A 15,257-nucleotide genomic window follows, 5' to 3' on the forward strand; every position below is an offset into this window, starting at 1 on the left:
GGAAACAGAACACTGGTAGCGTACAATTATAACAAAAGAATTTATTAAGTAAAAATATGAAATATTTAGTGCAACAAAATGTAAAATTGGAAGGGACAATAAATATAGGGAGAGTGAAAAAACCTTAAATAATCTAGATATCTATAGAGATTTATATACAGATAGTTCAAGAATTGGATCATCACTGTAGCTACCTGATAGATTGATTTAAATGTCCTATTGTTTATAACACTTAACTCTAATGTACCAGCATTCTTATTACTCTGCCTTGGTGCTGTAGACTGTTTAAGTCCGTTAGCGTATTAGCGTTGGGATGTGCCTGCTTTATCTGAAAACAGGGTTAATAGATGAGAGATGCAGCAGGGGCGGGCTAAAATCATTTTCGCAGAGGCAGGCTGCAGTCTGGAGCACCATCTGTTCAGACACTACAAATATGTTTTGATTTTATTACTTTTGCTTGATATCTTCCTTAAATCTTTCTGATTTAGTTATACCCAGTACCTATTGTCGAGTGGAAAAAAATGTATTTGCCAATGCACGTTAGAGTAGTAAAAAAACCCTAATTCAAATAGTCTTAGACGAACCCAGGAAAATCGTTATTCGCGACCAATAAGTTAATACTCGCAGCAGTAGAGTTGAGTAAAAGAGAGATGATGAACATTTTGCGCACCCATGTAAAAATTCCAGTCCAATCGCATTGGTGATATCAATAGCTGGACTGTTATTACGCGGAGAGAGATTGTGACAAAAAATACTGAGGACAGCAAGAAAAACACAGACATCAGCTCTAGAAGAAAAGCGTACCTTACGAAAAACGGCCAGCTCCTCTACAACCAAAGCGAAAGCCACATTAATCTGCGATATATGTGGACTGGAATGTCTCTCGAGAATAGGGTTTCACATTTACATGAAATGAGGCAAACATATTAATACCGAAAATTGATTGTGCTAGGCTCATGGAAAGACTCCTCGCAATAAATAAGTATTACATGAAAAAAAAAAGATAGACCACCATCAGTTTCATTAATTTACCTTAATGCTGTGATTTTTAGCGGCCCCCGTAAGGGGAAAAGAAGCTTTTAGTTCTGTCCGTCTGTCCGTCCGTCCCGTTTAGATCTCGTAAACTAGAAAAGATATTGAAAATCCGACATCACAATATTTTAGACCATTCAAAGTTCTGATGCAACGGCTACTTTTTTTTTTCCTGAAAGCGAAAAATCTAATTTATAAAATCAGTTATGCAAGCAATTTTTTAAAGAGAAAAGGCTAATTAGTATGCATTATAAGGTAGACCTAATTTAAAACGAATAGTAATCTTATAAACTCCATTTTCTTTTTATGTACTCGTCGTCGTATAAGACAAAAACTGTTATAGCCTTTTCAAAAAAATTATATTTTGTAAAGACCAGGAGAGGCTCCGTAAAGCGCTTAGCTTCCGAACCGAGGGTCCCGGGTTCGAATCCTGGTGAAGACTGGGATTTTCAACTTCGGAATCCTTGGGCGCCTCTAAGTCCACCCAGCTCTAATGGGTACCTGACATTAGTTGGGGTAAAAGTAAAGGCGATTGGTCGTTGTGCTGGCTACATGACACCCTCGTTAACCGTAGGCCACAAAACAGATGAACTTTACATCATCTGCCCTATAGACCACAAGGTCTGAAAGGGGAACTAATTAGGCCAGGTTCACATCTAACTTTGCGTTCACTTGCACCCATCCCCTGATCTGCAGCACCATTGGGGCACTACACAAAATCTGTCAATCTTCTTTCTCCATTCTTATCTCTCATTTGTCTTTGATATAATTTCATTTGGATGTACATTCTGAAAATATTGAAGCCTGCCTGGGTGTACCACTTCGGGGGCCGATTTTAAGTTTGTGTTTCCACACAAACTGTCTTTGTAACCTTGTTATTTTTACTCTTATTATAATAAACGTTAGCGGCAAAGTTTAATAAAAAACCTTTTTTTTTTCGTAGGCCCTGGCTGACAAATATTCTCCACTTTGCCAGTTAAGTCAATGTAAGACCTGATTTCTTCTTTCAGACCTATCTAAGGGAGATGTCTGATAAGTATTCCTGATAATAAATCTACATAGACTCATAGTTTGGAATAGCTGCATAGAAATTTCAAAATGTTCAAGATTTTATGGGTTGTTTTTATAAATCCAAGGTCTTAGAATTAAAAAAAAAAGCTTGAAAGTATCATATAAATATAAAAACTTGTGCTAGATGATGAAACAACGCTTAAGCGGTGAGACGATGTCTAAGAACAACAGAAAATAGTTTTTAAATTAAGAAATATGAACAAAAACTAGAGTAGACTATTTTGAATAATAAATATTTTTTTTAATGTAAGAGACTCTTTAATTATCTTAAGATCTATGGAGTAGATGATGTAAAAGTTTCTAAGATCCACCGTTATCGAGGGTGTCATGTGGCTAGCACAACGAACAACTGCCTATACTCAGCCAACACGCGCCTTTTGGTCTTGACTAGTATCTTTAAATAACACACTTCTGACTAAAGAAGCATTAATTAATGGAATTTTGCCTGTAAACAAACAATTTATAAAGGAGTATGGCAAAGTGCCAGTACCACAAACTCGGCCTTAAAATGTTCAGAACTGCAATAGCGGATATTTAATAAAACTTTGAACACAAACACACTAACAAAATGAGTGTTTTCTCTTTTTGTTGCAGGCTAACACGTAAATAGGCTTAATTGGTAGATCCGGGGTACAGAACAAGGAAGCAGTGGATATTTCCATACATGGCGGAAAAAGTAATAACAGTTAGATCTAGCTTTTTAGAGTATCCTGTGTCCATAACTAATGGGAGTGTTAATAAACTATGTTTTATTCACTTGTAGATCACTTTAGATCAGGGGTGTGCAACCTTTTTCTTTCGAGAGAGGCATTATAAATATTAGTTGAATGGGAGGCCGCATAAATATATATATATCAGTGGTCTTCAACCATTTTTGGCTTACCGCCCCCTTTTCGTATTTTTTCTTTTAAAAAATCCGCCAGCACCCCCTGTAAGAAAAACACTTATAAACAAACGTTAGAAGGCAAATTTGAACAAAATGTCATTTATTTATTAATCTTTATGCTATCAATAACACTTATACCGCATGGGAAACGACCGCATGCCAGAGGCGATCTTCTTTGGCGAGCTTAGAGAAGGACGGAGTTGTAGAGCTGCCTTCCCCCCCCCCCCCCCCCGTAAGCTCTATAAAGATGCCCTCACTGGCATACAGGAAAGTAACTGGCAGCAGATGGTCTCTGAGAGAGACAGTTGAAGAGCTCTCATAAAAGCTGCGGGACGAACATTTGAGACTAAAAAAAAAGCCATTATTGAAGACAAGCGCTAAAAACGGAAAGAAAACTTAAATAGACCACCAGCAGACAACGGCTATGTCTGCACAAAATTCGGGAAAATATGCAGGTCGCAACTGGGTTTGCGTAGCTATATGAAACACTGCACTCAGCCATAATCTTCGGAATAGAAGACATTTGAAATATTATCATTATACACAAATTATGTCAAATAATTTGCAGTGACTAAACAAAAAAATTAATCTGATTGTCATGAATTTCTTTCAAATCATAAGAATTTTGGAATATTAGGGCCTACTGGTTTCAGGTTTAATTGTAAATGTATTTTTTATTTTTAATATAAACATTATTATTGCTTATTATATCAATTTTTATTTTATTTTTGTATTTTTTTTTACAATTTGTATAATTAGATTCAAATAGAAATGAAATTACGGGCTAAACTTTTATTAAGATGTTGCCTGTGTATCATAACTCACCAGATGAATAGTGGATAGATCTGTTCTTTATTCTATATTACTTATGAAGCCATTGTAGCGTCCAACCACTGATGGTTCCCTACATGTCGTCATAAGCTACATAACTAGACAATTTTGAAATAATATTTCATCAGTAAAAAAAAGTCTTTTGTGAAACGTAGGTTGTTTTTTTAATTTCAATTTTCAAACAATATCATAAGATTTTTAAAAAATACTATGCATTTTTCTAAGAGGTCATTAACACATATCCTGTTTTGCCGATTTTTGTTTTTAATATTGTTTTAACAGTAGACTTTTATAATTGTTCAGCAATATTTTAAAATTATTTTTGGAAATTGCTATATGCTCGTAAAGCTGACTTTGTTACATAACCTCATCTGAAAATGACGTCATTCAAAGTAGAACATGGAATAATTTTTACCTAGTGGCAATCAACTAAAACTCTTAGCATTATTCCATTACATAAAAGTGAGTTTTCGTAACAACACTTTGGCAATATTTTTGTTTAAAAAAGGTAAAATTTTTCTATTGGAATGATTGCTTTGACGTTTTTTTTAATTAACATGTACATATCAATATTTTAACATATGTAGATAAATAAACTATAACCTAAATAGCTTATCACCTAGTTTGTTTATTAAATCATAAAAGTTTATGCGCGCAAGATCTAAGAACACTATACTCCACAGTTACAGCAAAAGAGTAAGAATTTAAAAAAAGAAAATGGGATTCCCGAACTCAATTTCTAACGTTGTTTCTGTACTTCAATTAGAAGCAAGCCAACTAGAACTTGCCTACATGTAGTTTGCCAGCTTTAATGTTGAAGAATTTTTTTCACTTGTTTTGTTTCAGTGCACCATTAGTTTCTTCTTTCCCCCTTTATGCCCAGCACCCCCTTACTGCCCCTTTGGCTCGTAGGTCCCCCCAAAATCTCGAAAACGCCCCCTAGGGGGCGATATCGCCCCCGTTGAAGACCACTGATATATATCGATAATAACATATATATTTATATATATGCGGCCTCCCATTTCACAAATTCTCTAAATGCTTCTCTCGGAAGAAAAAGGTTGCACACCCCTGATCTACAATGATCTACAAGTGAACAATCTTAAGCGCAGCATGGTGTGAATGACGAAGGTGCGAATATCGAATGGAATTTGAGGTTAAAAAGAGGAAGCTGAAAAAATTCGACCTGAACAGTGTACAGGATATTATGTATACGTTATTGGTAATAATATTAAAGTATTTCTAAATTACAACCTGAGAGTATTTATATATATATATATATATATATATATATAATATATATATAAATAAATAAATATATATATATATATATATATATATATATATATATATATATATATATATATATATATATATACTTACACATTAGAAAATATGCTAGCTACCTGTGTATAATGTTTTCTAATTCATATTTATACTCTATTATACATTTACATTTCATTTTCTTTTACATTTTTACACTCCCAGTAGAGGAATAACAACAAGCAATATCTGAAGCTTATTTTACTTTTTTTTTAAATTTATTATTGTCTTTTTACATCACAATTCACCACATTTTTACTTCGTGTGAAGTATTTAACGTTTTACACTCGTGCATAATGTTCCGGAACTGAGAAACTAGTTAACCCTTGTGACTGCTTCAAGTTACAGCCACTAAGCATCGATCTGAGCTAGCCAGGAAAACCAGTGACTTGGCAGAATTTAAGTCATTGGTTAATATGCATGACTAAATGCATGACGCGTAGGACGTAATCATCTTCTTTTTTGAAGTAACGTCTGTATTATATAAGATAAGAAGATAAGATCTGTTCATACCCTTTTTTTTAAAGTTCAAACAAGTAAATGCTTGTTCACGATGTGTATGAACCCAAATAATGTGAAAGTTTAGCAGCAACGTTGTTTTAGTTTGTTTGTTTTTTAACTGTGGAAATATAGCTTCTGGCACCCGTAAAGCTCCATCGGAAGAATTGACTCACCCTAACTTCTCTTACAGGCCACAATTTGCTTTAGTTATGTCTTATAGAGTTGAATCAACATCTGCACTTAATGGTGAGCTGGAGGTATTGAAAAATGGTTCCAAATTCTTGATGTCTTCAAATTTGCTTTCAAATTCCAAAATCTAGGAATCCAAATAAGTTTTCTAAATACGTTTTCTACATTTCAACCGTTTCACTAGAAATAGTTTCACCTTTCAGCTTGCCTGGAGAAATGAGAAGGCTTTCTTTGAAACAATTAACACGCACATATATTTAGAGTTTTCACATAGAATTAAGTTGTTGTTTTTAGCTTTTTTTAGTTTCCAAAATCTGGAAAAGTAATTTGTCTAGGAAACAACAAAAAAAGTTCAAAAGCAGGCCTAAACTATAGATTCAAGCAATCGATGGTGAACAAAGTCATGTTTACGTCAAAATAAACCTAGGCCTATAAACGCCCAGTCTCAGTTTACAGTGCCACCATCCTTCCTATCTTCGAAATTCAATATTCAAGACTGACCAAAAATTTAAATTACCGGTACAGAACTAGCCTATTAAACATGTGGTTAATGCCGAAGCAAATGAAGATTCTAGTTCCAAAACCAAAATGTCCAATGTGGGGAAAATGATCCAGTGCTCTGGCTGGTCGTGTTACTTAACATTCACCCCAGTAGTAAGTGCTACTATTTCTAAAAAAAACCAACAACCTGTTGCTATGGTAATGAGTTACCATTAGTTAATTTAAAACAACAACAACACTGGAACGGTTTAGCAGCTATGACATGTTTGGTTACCCTCCTCCCATTTTAAAATAGGAAACAGATTAATATTTCTATTTATTGACATTGCCATGCAAGGAGTTGAAAACTTCGCTTAGACGAGGTTGTATCTGACTTGATGAAAAGTAAAGCTCCACTTTCAGACCTTGCGATCTAAGGGGCAGATGATGTTAAGGTCATCTGTTTCTTTGGCCTACGGTTAACGAGCAGTGTGTCATGTAGCCAGCACAACAACCAACAGCCTTTACTTTCTCCAATTAAAGTCAGGTACCCATTAGAGTGCAAACAAAACATTGCAATAGTTCCGATGTAAAACACTTGTTTGGTTACCCTCCTCCCATTTTAAAATAGGAAACAGATTAATATTTCTATTTATTGACATTGCCATGCAAGGAGTTGAAAACTTCGCTTAGACGAGGTTGTATCTGACTTGATGAAAAGTAAAGCTCCACTTTCAGACCTTGCGATCTAAGGGGCAGATGATGTTAAGGTCATCTGTTTCTTTGGCCTACGGTTAACGAGCAGTGTGTCATGTAGCCAGCACAACAACCAACAGCCTTTACTTTCTCCAATTAAAGTCAGGTACCCATTAGAGTGCAAACAAAACATTGCAATAGTTCCGATGTAAAACACTCTTCATTAGAAATATTAGTAACAAAGTCACAGTCAAAGTCCCTAAAGTAACATATCTTCCTTTAGATCCTATACTATTCTCAATACCTTGCCCATGCTAAATACTAATACTACGCTAAATACAATGGGTACCACTATGTACCAAACATCGGAATGTTTTGTTTCCAAATCTTTAAATACTTTCCTGAACTGCATGTGCTTAAGATCTCTAGCTCTAATAAGTTTGATCACTGAGATAATTGGGTCAATACTTCGTTTGATATTCAATGCAGTTTAAAGTCTATGATTGAGATATTGTTCTTTAATTTAGTTTATTTTTCTCAGTCGAAGAACGGAATCCATCAGTTGTTACACTACCCTTTTTGTTCAATGCCAACTCAACACTTTCAACTCAGTTCTTCATAGTATTGAATAAATACTGACATGAGTTTGCGTCTTTGACTAAATGTCTTGAAATAAATAGATATTTTAATTATTTATTTATAATTCATTTTGATTGTATAATCTGTGAGCACACCTGAGTTTAGTAGGTGACCGCGGGCCGCATAAAACACTCTGGCGGGCCGCATGTGTCCCGTGGGTCGTAATTTTCCCACCCCTGTCTTAGACAAAAGATGAGTGATCTCAAGTTTAATCTTTGTATTTCTTAGTCCACGGACAAGGGGAGAATCAGTGATGAGTTATGAGTCTTAGAAATATAATATTGACATGACACGAAAACAATACACTTTGTTATCTTGTGTGGCACACCAGAGGATCCATGAAGGTAGGGGGTGGGGTAGGGGGCGATTCCCCCTCCCTAACTCGGGTTGAAAATCGGTCGAATATATTCAAAGACCATTATTAAACCATCGTTCTGTTCGCGTCTTCTTCTGAACAAAACAGGCCTACTGCAAATGCTATCGCAAAACATACAGATAATATTACGTAAATACGCATACTAAAGGTATACTTTCACTAGTCGCTCCTCGAATGTCAGTCACACTTCAGTATCAGCCCTCGCCTCACGTGACTATAATTTTACTGAACTTCATCTGCCTTATTAATAAGATGAAGAATGAGTTTTAGATCTCAGGTGAATGAGCTTTAGATGTCAGGTGAATGAGCTGTAGATGTCAAGTGAATGAGCTGTAGATGTCAAGTGAATGAGCTTTAGATGTAAGGGGAATGAGCTGTTGACGTCAAGTGAATAGGCTGTAGATGTAAGGTGAATGAGCTTTAGATGTCATGTGAATGAGCTGTAGATTTCATGTGAATGAGCTGTAGATTTCAGGTGAATGAGCTGTAGATGTCAGATGAATGAGCTGTAGATGCCAGGTGAATGCGTTTGTGAAGTGAAGAATGAACGAAAGCGCTTGGCGCAGGAACACGCCACAAACCCCGCTTGAGAGAGCTTACAGCGCTCCCCCAGACTCCCTAGCTGTTAAGAGAAGGGACAACAACGTGCCTTTTTGTTGTTGTTTTTTGCTTAATGTTGATACACAAGCCTTTTCAATTGTGTTTCTCTTGTTTCAACCCATTTTGTAGCTCAATCTGATCATCTATAACATGTATGTACGTCAAGGGCGACTTATCATCAACTAAACTGTCGGTAGAAATGTATTCCAAGTCTTGCAATTTAAGACTAAGACTGTTTTACTAAACCTTATGGAAATTTGTTGTGAGTCGTTGTGTTACAAGGACTCTTTCCTCATATAAAAACAACACAATAGAAACATTCACATAAATAGAAAAGACACAACATAAAGAGTTCATTGAGCGACTACTCACAGACATCTTGATCCTTTTTATGTTTCCTAATCAACGAGTGGGGCGTTGATAAAGTCTGACCGAGTAAGGAACGAACGAGTTTTTGTACCGCTCGGTTCTAGTCTTGAATGAAGAAGTCGCCCACTTCCTGACGACTTGACGTAGTTATCATGGAGCGAGTAGCTGTTGCCTTCCAAGATTCCCTGATTTTTGTTACACATTTTGGTTTGTCTAAAATTTTTTTTTTAGTCTTGTACCAGGCACTAGCGGATTCAGAACTTTGAAGTGGGGGGGGGCGATTTTTTTCCAAACCCTAACCCTAACGCCTAGTAAACCCTAACCCTATGCATAAACGTGCGTACACACACACATACACACACACACACATATACATACATACATACATACATATATACATATATATATGTTTATATATAGATATTAGAATTATAAAAAAACAGCATTTCTCAACCTTCAGCGAAAAAGAAAACAACTGGGGCAGCGCTATAAGGTTCTCTTGTGGGGTTCTTGCTTTTTTCACTGCAGAAACGCATTCTCCTGACAAGTACAGCTCTTATTTATCAATGGATTTCGGGGCAAAGCCCCGACGCCAAAAGCGTTTTCTTGCTTTTTTCACTGCAGAAACGCATTCTCCTGACAAGTACAGCTCTTATTTATCAATGGATTTCGGGGCAAAGCCCCGACGCCAAAAGCGTTTTCTTGCATTCTTCACTGCAGAAACGCATTCTCCTGACAAGTACAGCTCTTTATTCATCAATGGATTTCGGGGCGAAGCCCCGACGCCAAAAGCGTTTTCTTGCATTCTTCACTGCAGAAACGCATTCTCCTGACAAGTACAGCTCTTTATTCATCAATGGATTTCGGGGCGAAGCCCCGACGCCAAAAGCGTTTTCTTCTTTTTTCACTGCAGAAACGTATTCTCCTGACATCTACAGCTCATTATTCATCAATGGAGTTCGAAGCTCATTATTCATACTATTAAAAAGGACCTTTTGAATAATGTTGTACTTGAAAATTATTTTAATATGAATTTATAGGCCCTTAGTACATTGCAAATAAATTCGATTTGTTCCTTAAAAAGATAAGATACCCCACATATTTTGATTTTGTCTTTGGGGATCGCTGCCGAAAAAAAATTATTATTCAATAAATAGTATTCAATAAGATTGAAGTATAAATTGTGAATTATAGTCCCAAATTTATTTAACTAGAAAAATATCAGATTGAGTAAAGGTTGGTAAAAGGCGACTATGAAAACATTATTTGAGTTTATAACTCATCTCAATCATGGCTCTAATACTGAAAAATTTCGTTTGAATTCTAACTTTTTCAATGCAAAGTCTTTCTTAAAATAATTATGATAAATTCATGTGAAATTAAATAAACTCTGTCTGGAAATGGGAGGAGCGGTAGAGTGAAAACGATTAATCCTCGCTCCTTTAATAATTTCTGCTAAAGATTACATTTGGCATTAAAGAATAGGGGTTGGGCGACTCAATATAAGAATTTTATTTATAGTGTATATAAATTATGATGGGGGAAATGGGATTGCATGTATCGCCCCTCCCTCCTGGTACAACCCTTTTTCATTTAAATTTACTAATGATACTATTTGAGATTAGAGTGTGGTATGACATAATATACAATGGGTCACATATCAATACGTAGTTTATATTATATAGATATTCAACTAATTTTGTTCACAAACTATGATTCTCCACAAAAATAGGACCGCCCCCCCCCCCAGCATTCAGAGGGCTAGAGTGGGGAGGGTAGTACATGCAATTGCCCTCCCCCTCACCCCAATGAATCGGCCAAAATACCAGGAAGGGAGCGACATAATATAAAATGTATATATTAATTTAACTAATTTTGTTCACAAACTATGATTCTCCACAAAAATAGGACCCCCACCCCCAGCATTCAGAGGGCTAGAGTGGGGAGGGCAGTACATGCAATTGCCCCCACCCCCTCACCCCACCGAATCGGCCAAAATACCAGAAAGGGAGCGACATAATATAAAATGTATATATTAATTCAACTAATTTTGTTCACAAACTATGATTCTCCACAAAAATAGGATCGCCCCCCCAGCACTCAGGGGGCTATAGTGGGGAGGGCAGTTCATGCAATCGCCCCCTCCTTACCCCACCGAATTTGCCAAAATACCAGAAAGGGAGCGACATAATATAAAATGTATATATTAATTCAACTATTTTTGTTCACAAACCATGATTTCTCGATAAAAACGGACCGCCCCCCCCCTGGATCCGCCAGTGGTGCCAGGCCACCACCAATCGAAGAGCCTAGGCTTCTGCCTTAGTAGTTGTTTACAGTCGTTGGTCATTAAATATTGGTCATTGTTCCAAGTGGATTGTTTTGAGCGTTTATTCATTGTTGGTTTAATATTGAATGCCTTGATCTTCCAACTGTTTTATTTCAACAGTATATTATTTTATGTCCGTCATGTTAGACTCCTAGAAGTTATTTATATTTTGAATTACTTGTTTAAATGAATTGAGTTTAAAAGCATTAAGCTCAAATAAGAGATATTCAGCGCTGTGTTACTTCCAAGTAGTACATTTAAATAGAATCAACATATATCATGTAATTGTGGAGACAATACAAATCTCTTCAAAACATCGAGAAAATTGTAAAAGAAACTTGGAGAAAGAGACTATGGAAAATTATCTAAAATATCAATATACGCTGTAGATATATTCGCCGAGGGGATAGTAACATCTGATATTATAGACAAAGTCAATGCTCTAAACATTCTTAATTACATTCTTCGTAACTGTCAAATGGCAGTACTACTGATGACAAGTCACATCAACAGAAAATTTCTCAGAGAACACTGTTAATGAAATACAAAGTTTTGTTTCCCTCTAACGAACCTTGACCCTGGCAGTTTGCGACAATAACAAGAAAACATTTTAAAAATTTAAACAAGGTTAGTAAGACAGTTTGTGTGAATAAACAAACTCAAAATCGGCCCCCAAAGTGATCCACCCAAGCAGGTAAAAAGGCAGCTTTCAATATTTTCTGAAAGAACATATGAATGAAATTCTATCAACGAAAATGAGAGAGAAAATGGAGAAAGAAGGTTGACAGATCCTGTGTGGTTCCTAAACTGTCAAGCAGACCAAGGGATATGTAAAATTAAAGGTGAAGTTAGATGTGAACCTGGCCCATAGACTATATATTACAAGGACTGCCAACTCTACGCACTAAGTCTATATTTTTTCAATAAACAAGTCGCGTTCACGGAGGCGTCCTTGGTTGCATGGTAAATTGACTTCCGGTAGATTTTTTTTTACTATATAAAGAAACCATTCCCGAAGATTTTTACCACCACTTTTACAGCAAATCATAAATGGAAACTGAATTGTTAAAGAAGATGTTACAGATGTAAGTGTGCACAAATCAATTTCTGACTTAGATCTATAACTGTAAAGCTTTATAACTGATTTTCTTAGCCAATATAGACTAATTAGCCAAGCCTGTATTTCGTGTATTTTCTTGTTTACGACATTGAATTGAGGTTCTTGTGACAGCATAGCCTCACTGGCGGATCCAGGGGGGGGGGGCGGTAGGGGCGATCGTCCCCCCCCCACTCGGCCGACCCCCCCCCCCCCAAAGGGGGGGGGGGGACGGACGAATTATAGTATAGAATTCAAACAATTTGTATGCGAATTTATTACTTATGTTAATAATATATACTAATTATTTATATTTCAACCTATTTTTAGATTATTTCGCCCCCCCCCTTTCTAGTATTTTGGCCGATTTGGTAGGGTCGGGAGGGGGCATCAATCCGCCCTCCCCCCACCATAAACTTTCGAGTGGGGGGGCGGTCCTATTTACTTGTAGAAATCACAGTTTGCTAACAGAATCAATTAAATATCTATATGATTAAAACTTGTTATTGGTATTTTAACCGGTCTTTATATAATTTCGTTCACCTGTTGGCCGATTGGAAGGGGAAGAGAAAATACCTCCACCGCCCTTCCCATCTAAACCCTTTTAGTGGGGGGGGGGGCGGTCCTACTTTTATGGAGAAATCATAGTATGTGAACAAAATTAGTCGCATATCTATATAATATAAACAGGTGGAAGTGCGATACATGCAATCCCCTTCCCCCCATCGGACAAATCAATACTTTTTCTTTTTGTATTATAGTAATAAATTACAAAATTAAAAAAAAAATCTGTCACTAATATAATTTATATATGCTATAAAGTAAATTCTTATATCGAGTCGCCCAACCCCTATTCTTTAATGCAAAATGCAATCAATAGCAGAAATTATAAAAAGGAGCGAGAATTAATAGTTTTCATTTTACCTCCCTCGCACTTTCAAGACAGAGTTTGTGTAATTTGACATGAATTTATCATAACTATTTTAAGAAAAAGTTATAATTCAAACGAAATTTTTCAATATAACAGTCACGGTTGAGATGAGTTCAAAAGCCAGATAATCTTTTCCTAGTTGACTTTTTCCAACCTTTACTCTATCTCATATTTTTCTAGTTAAATAAATTTAGGACTATAACTCACAATGTATGCTATAATTTTATTGAATATTATTAATCGAATATTATTTTTTTCGGCGGCGATCCTCAAAACCTTAATCTAAATATGTGGGGTATCTAATCTTTTCAAAGAACAAATCGGTTTTATTTGCAATGTATTAAGGGACTATAAATTCATATTAGAATATTTTTCTCATTATTCAAAAGGCACTTTATAATAGAATGAATAATGAGCTGTAGGGCACGAGAATGCGTTATTGCAGTGAAGAATGCCAGAAAACGCTTTTAGCGTCGAGGCTTGGCCCCGAACCTCACTGATGAATAATAAGCTGTAGATGTCAGGAGAATGCGTTTCTGCAGTGAAAAATGCAAGAAAACGCTTTTGGCGTCGGGGCTTAGCCCCGAACCCCACTGGTATATAATGAGCTGTAGATGTCAGAAGAATGCGTTTCTGCAGTGAAAAATGCTAGAAAACGCTTTTGGCGTCGGGGCTTCGCCCCGAACACAACTAATAAGTAATGAGCTGTAGATGTCAGGAGAATGCGTTTCAGCCGTGAAAAAATGCAAGAAAACGCTTTTGGCGTCGGGGCTTCGCCCCGAACCCCACTGATAAATAATGAGCTGTAGATGTCAGAAGAATGCGTTTCTGCAAAGAAAAATGCAAGAAAACGCTTTTAGGCGTCGGGGCTTGGCACCGAACCCCACTGAAGAAGCTTACAGCGCGCTCCCAAGCTTGCAAGAGAAAGACTGTTTTTTTTTTTCTGTTTTTTTTTTTGCCGAAGACTGAGAAACAGTCTTATTTTATTCTCATATATCGAATATATATATATATATGCTGTACGCACGTTTATGCATAGGGTTAGGGTTTACTGGGCGTTAGGGTTAGGGTTTGGAAAAAAATCGCCCCCCCCCACTCCAAAGTTCTGGATCCGCCAGTGCATAGCCTATATATATATATATAAACCAAATAGTAAGACTTATTCAGAAGGATAACCCGGTACATTTAGATCTTTATGCTCTTACTATAATAGGCTAAAATGACCTTTTGTTTATAAGTTTTTAAAAGTCCTATATTATGTGTAGGCCTAAAGTAAAGGTAATAAGTCTAGATGTAAAGTTTTCTCCGAGATGAAAAATGTAAGAAAAATATGTTTGGCCTATATATGATGTCGATGATAAAATAGAAAAAGTACATTCTGTGATGTTTTATGGCAAGTTATTATAACACAGTGCAGGACAGGCCACTGTCCTGTAGCCTCATGTTTCTCACGGCTATGGCCAAGAGAGGATTTGAGCCTCTCAAGCCCTCACTCAAATGGAGTTTGATGATGTTGATTTTTTATGCCCTTTTTCTGTCTTGGTGAGAGTTATCGTAAGACTGAACTATTGACCTGCAGCTGTCGAAGTATTGACTAGCATTTGTAATCATTACTGCGAACGGTAGTGAGAGCCGCATCGTCGTGAAACATCAGTTCCCTAATCAGGTTATGTCGTTATGTCAAGCCAGTTTAAGAAGCCTTCCATCCATCTTCCAAGGCGCTATGAGAGTACAGACGAAACAATTCCGAATAGTGTTGATGGCCAAAACCCATCCTTGTTTTACCCAGATCTTGATAGATAATACCGGTACCTAAAAGTCTTAGAGTAAGAACTGTCAAACTTTACAGTTCCTATCATGTGAAGCTGACAGTAGTTTCAATAGCTTATTTGGACAGACAATTTTCAC

General features: G+C 36.4%; 1 protein-coding gene across 1 annotated transcript in view; it reads left to right on the top strand.

The window, feature by feature from the left end:
* The window catches only part of LOC106067079 (uncharacterized), a 242,612-nt gene that overhangs the window by 99,019 nt on the left and 128,336 nt on the right, over window positions 1-15,257 (top strand). The gene's annotated exons all lie outside the window — the stretch shown is intronic.

This window comes from Biomphalaria glabrata, chromosome 9 (assembly GCF_947242115.1).
Source record: "Biomphalaria glabrata chromosome 9, xgBioGlab47.1, whole genome shotgun sequence".
Taxonomy (NCBI): domain Eukaryota; kingdom Metazoa; phylum Mollusca; class Gastropoda; family Planorbidae; genus Biomphalaria; species Biomphalaria glabrata.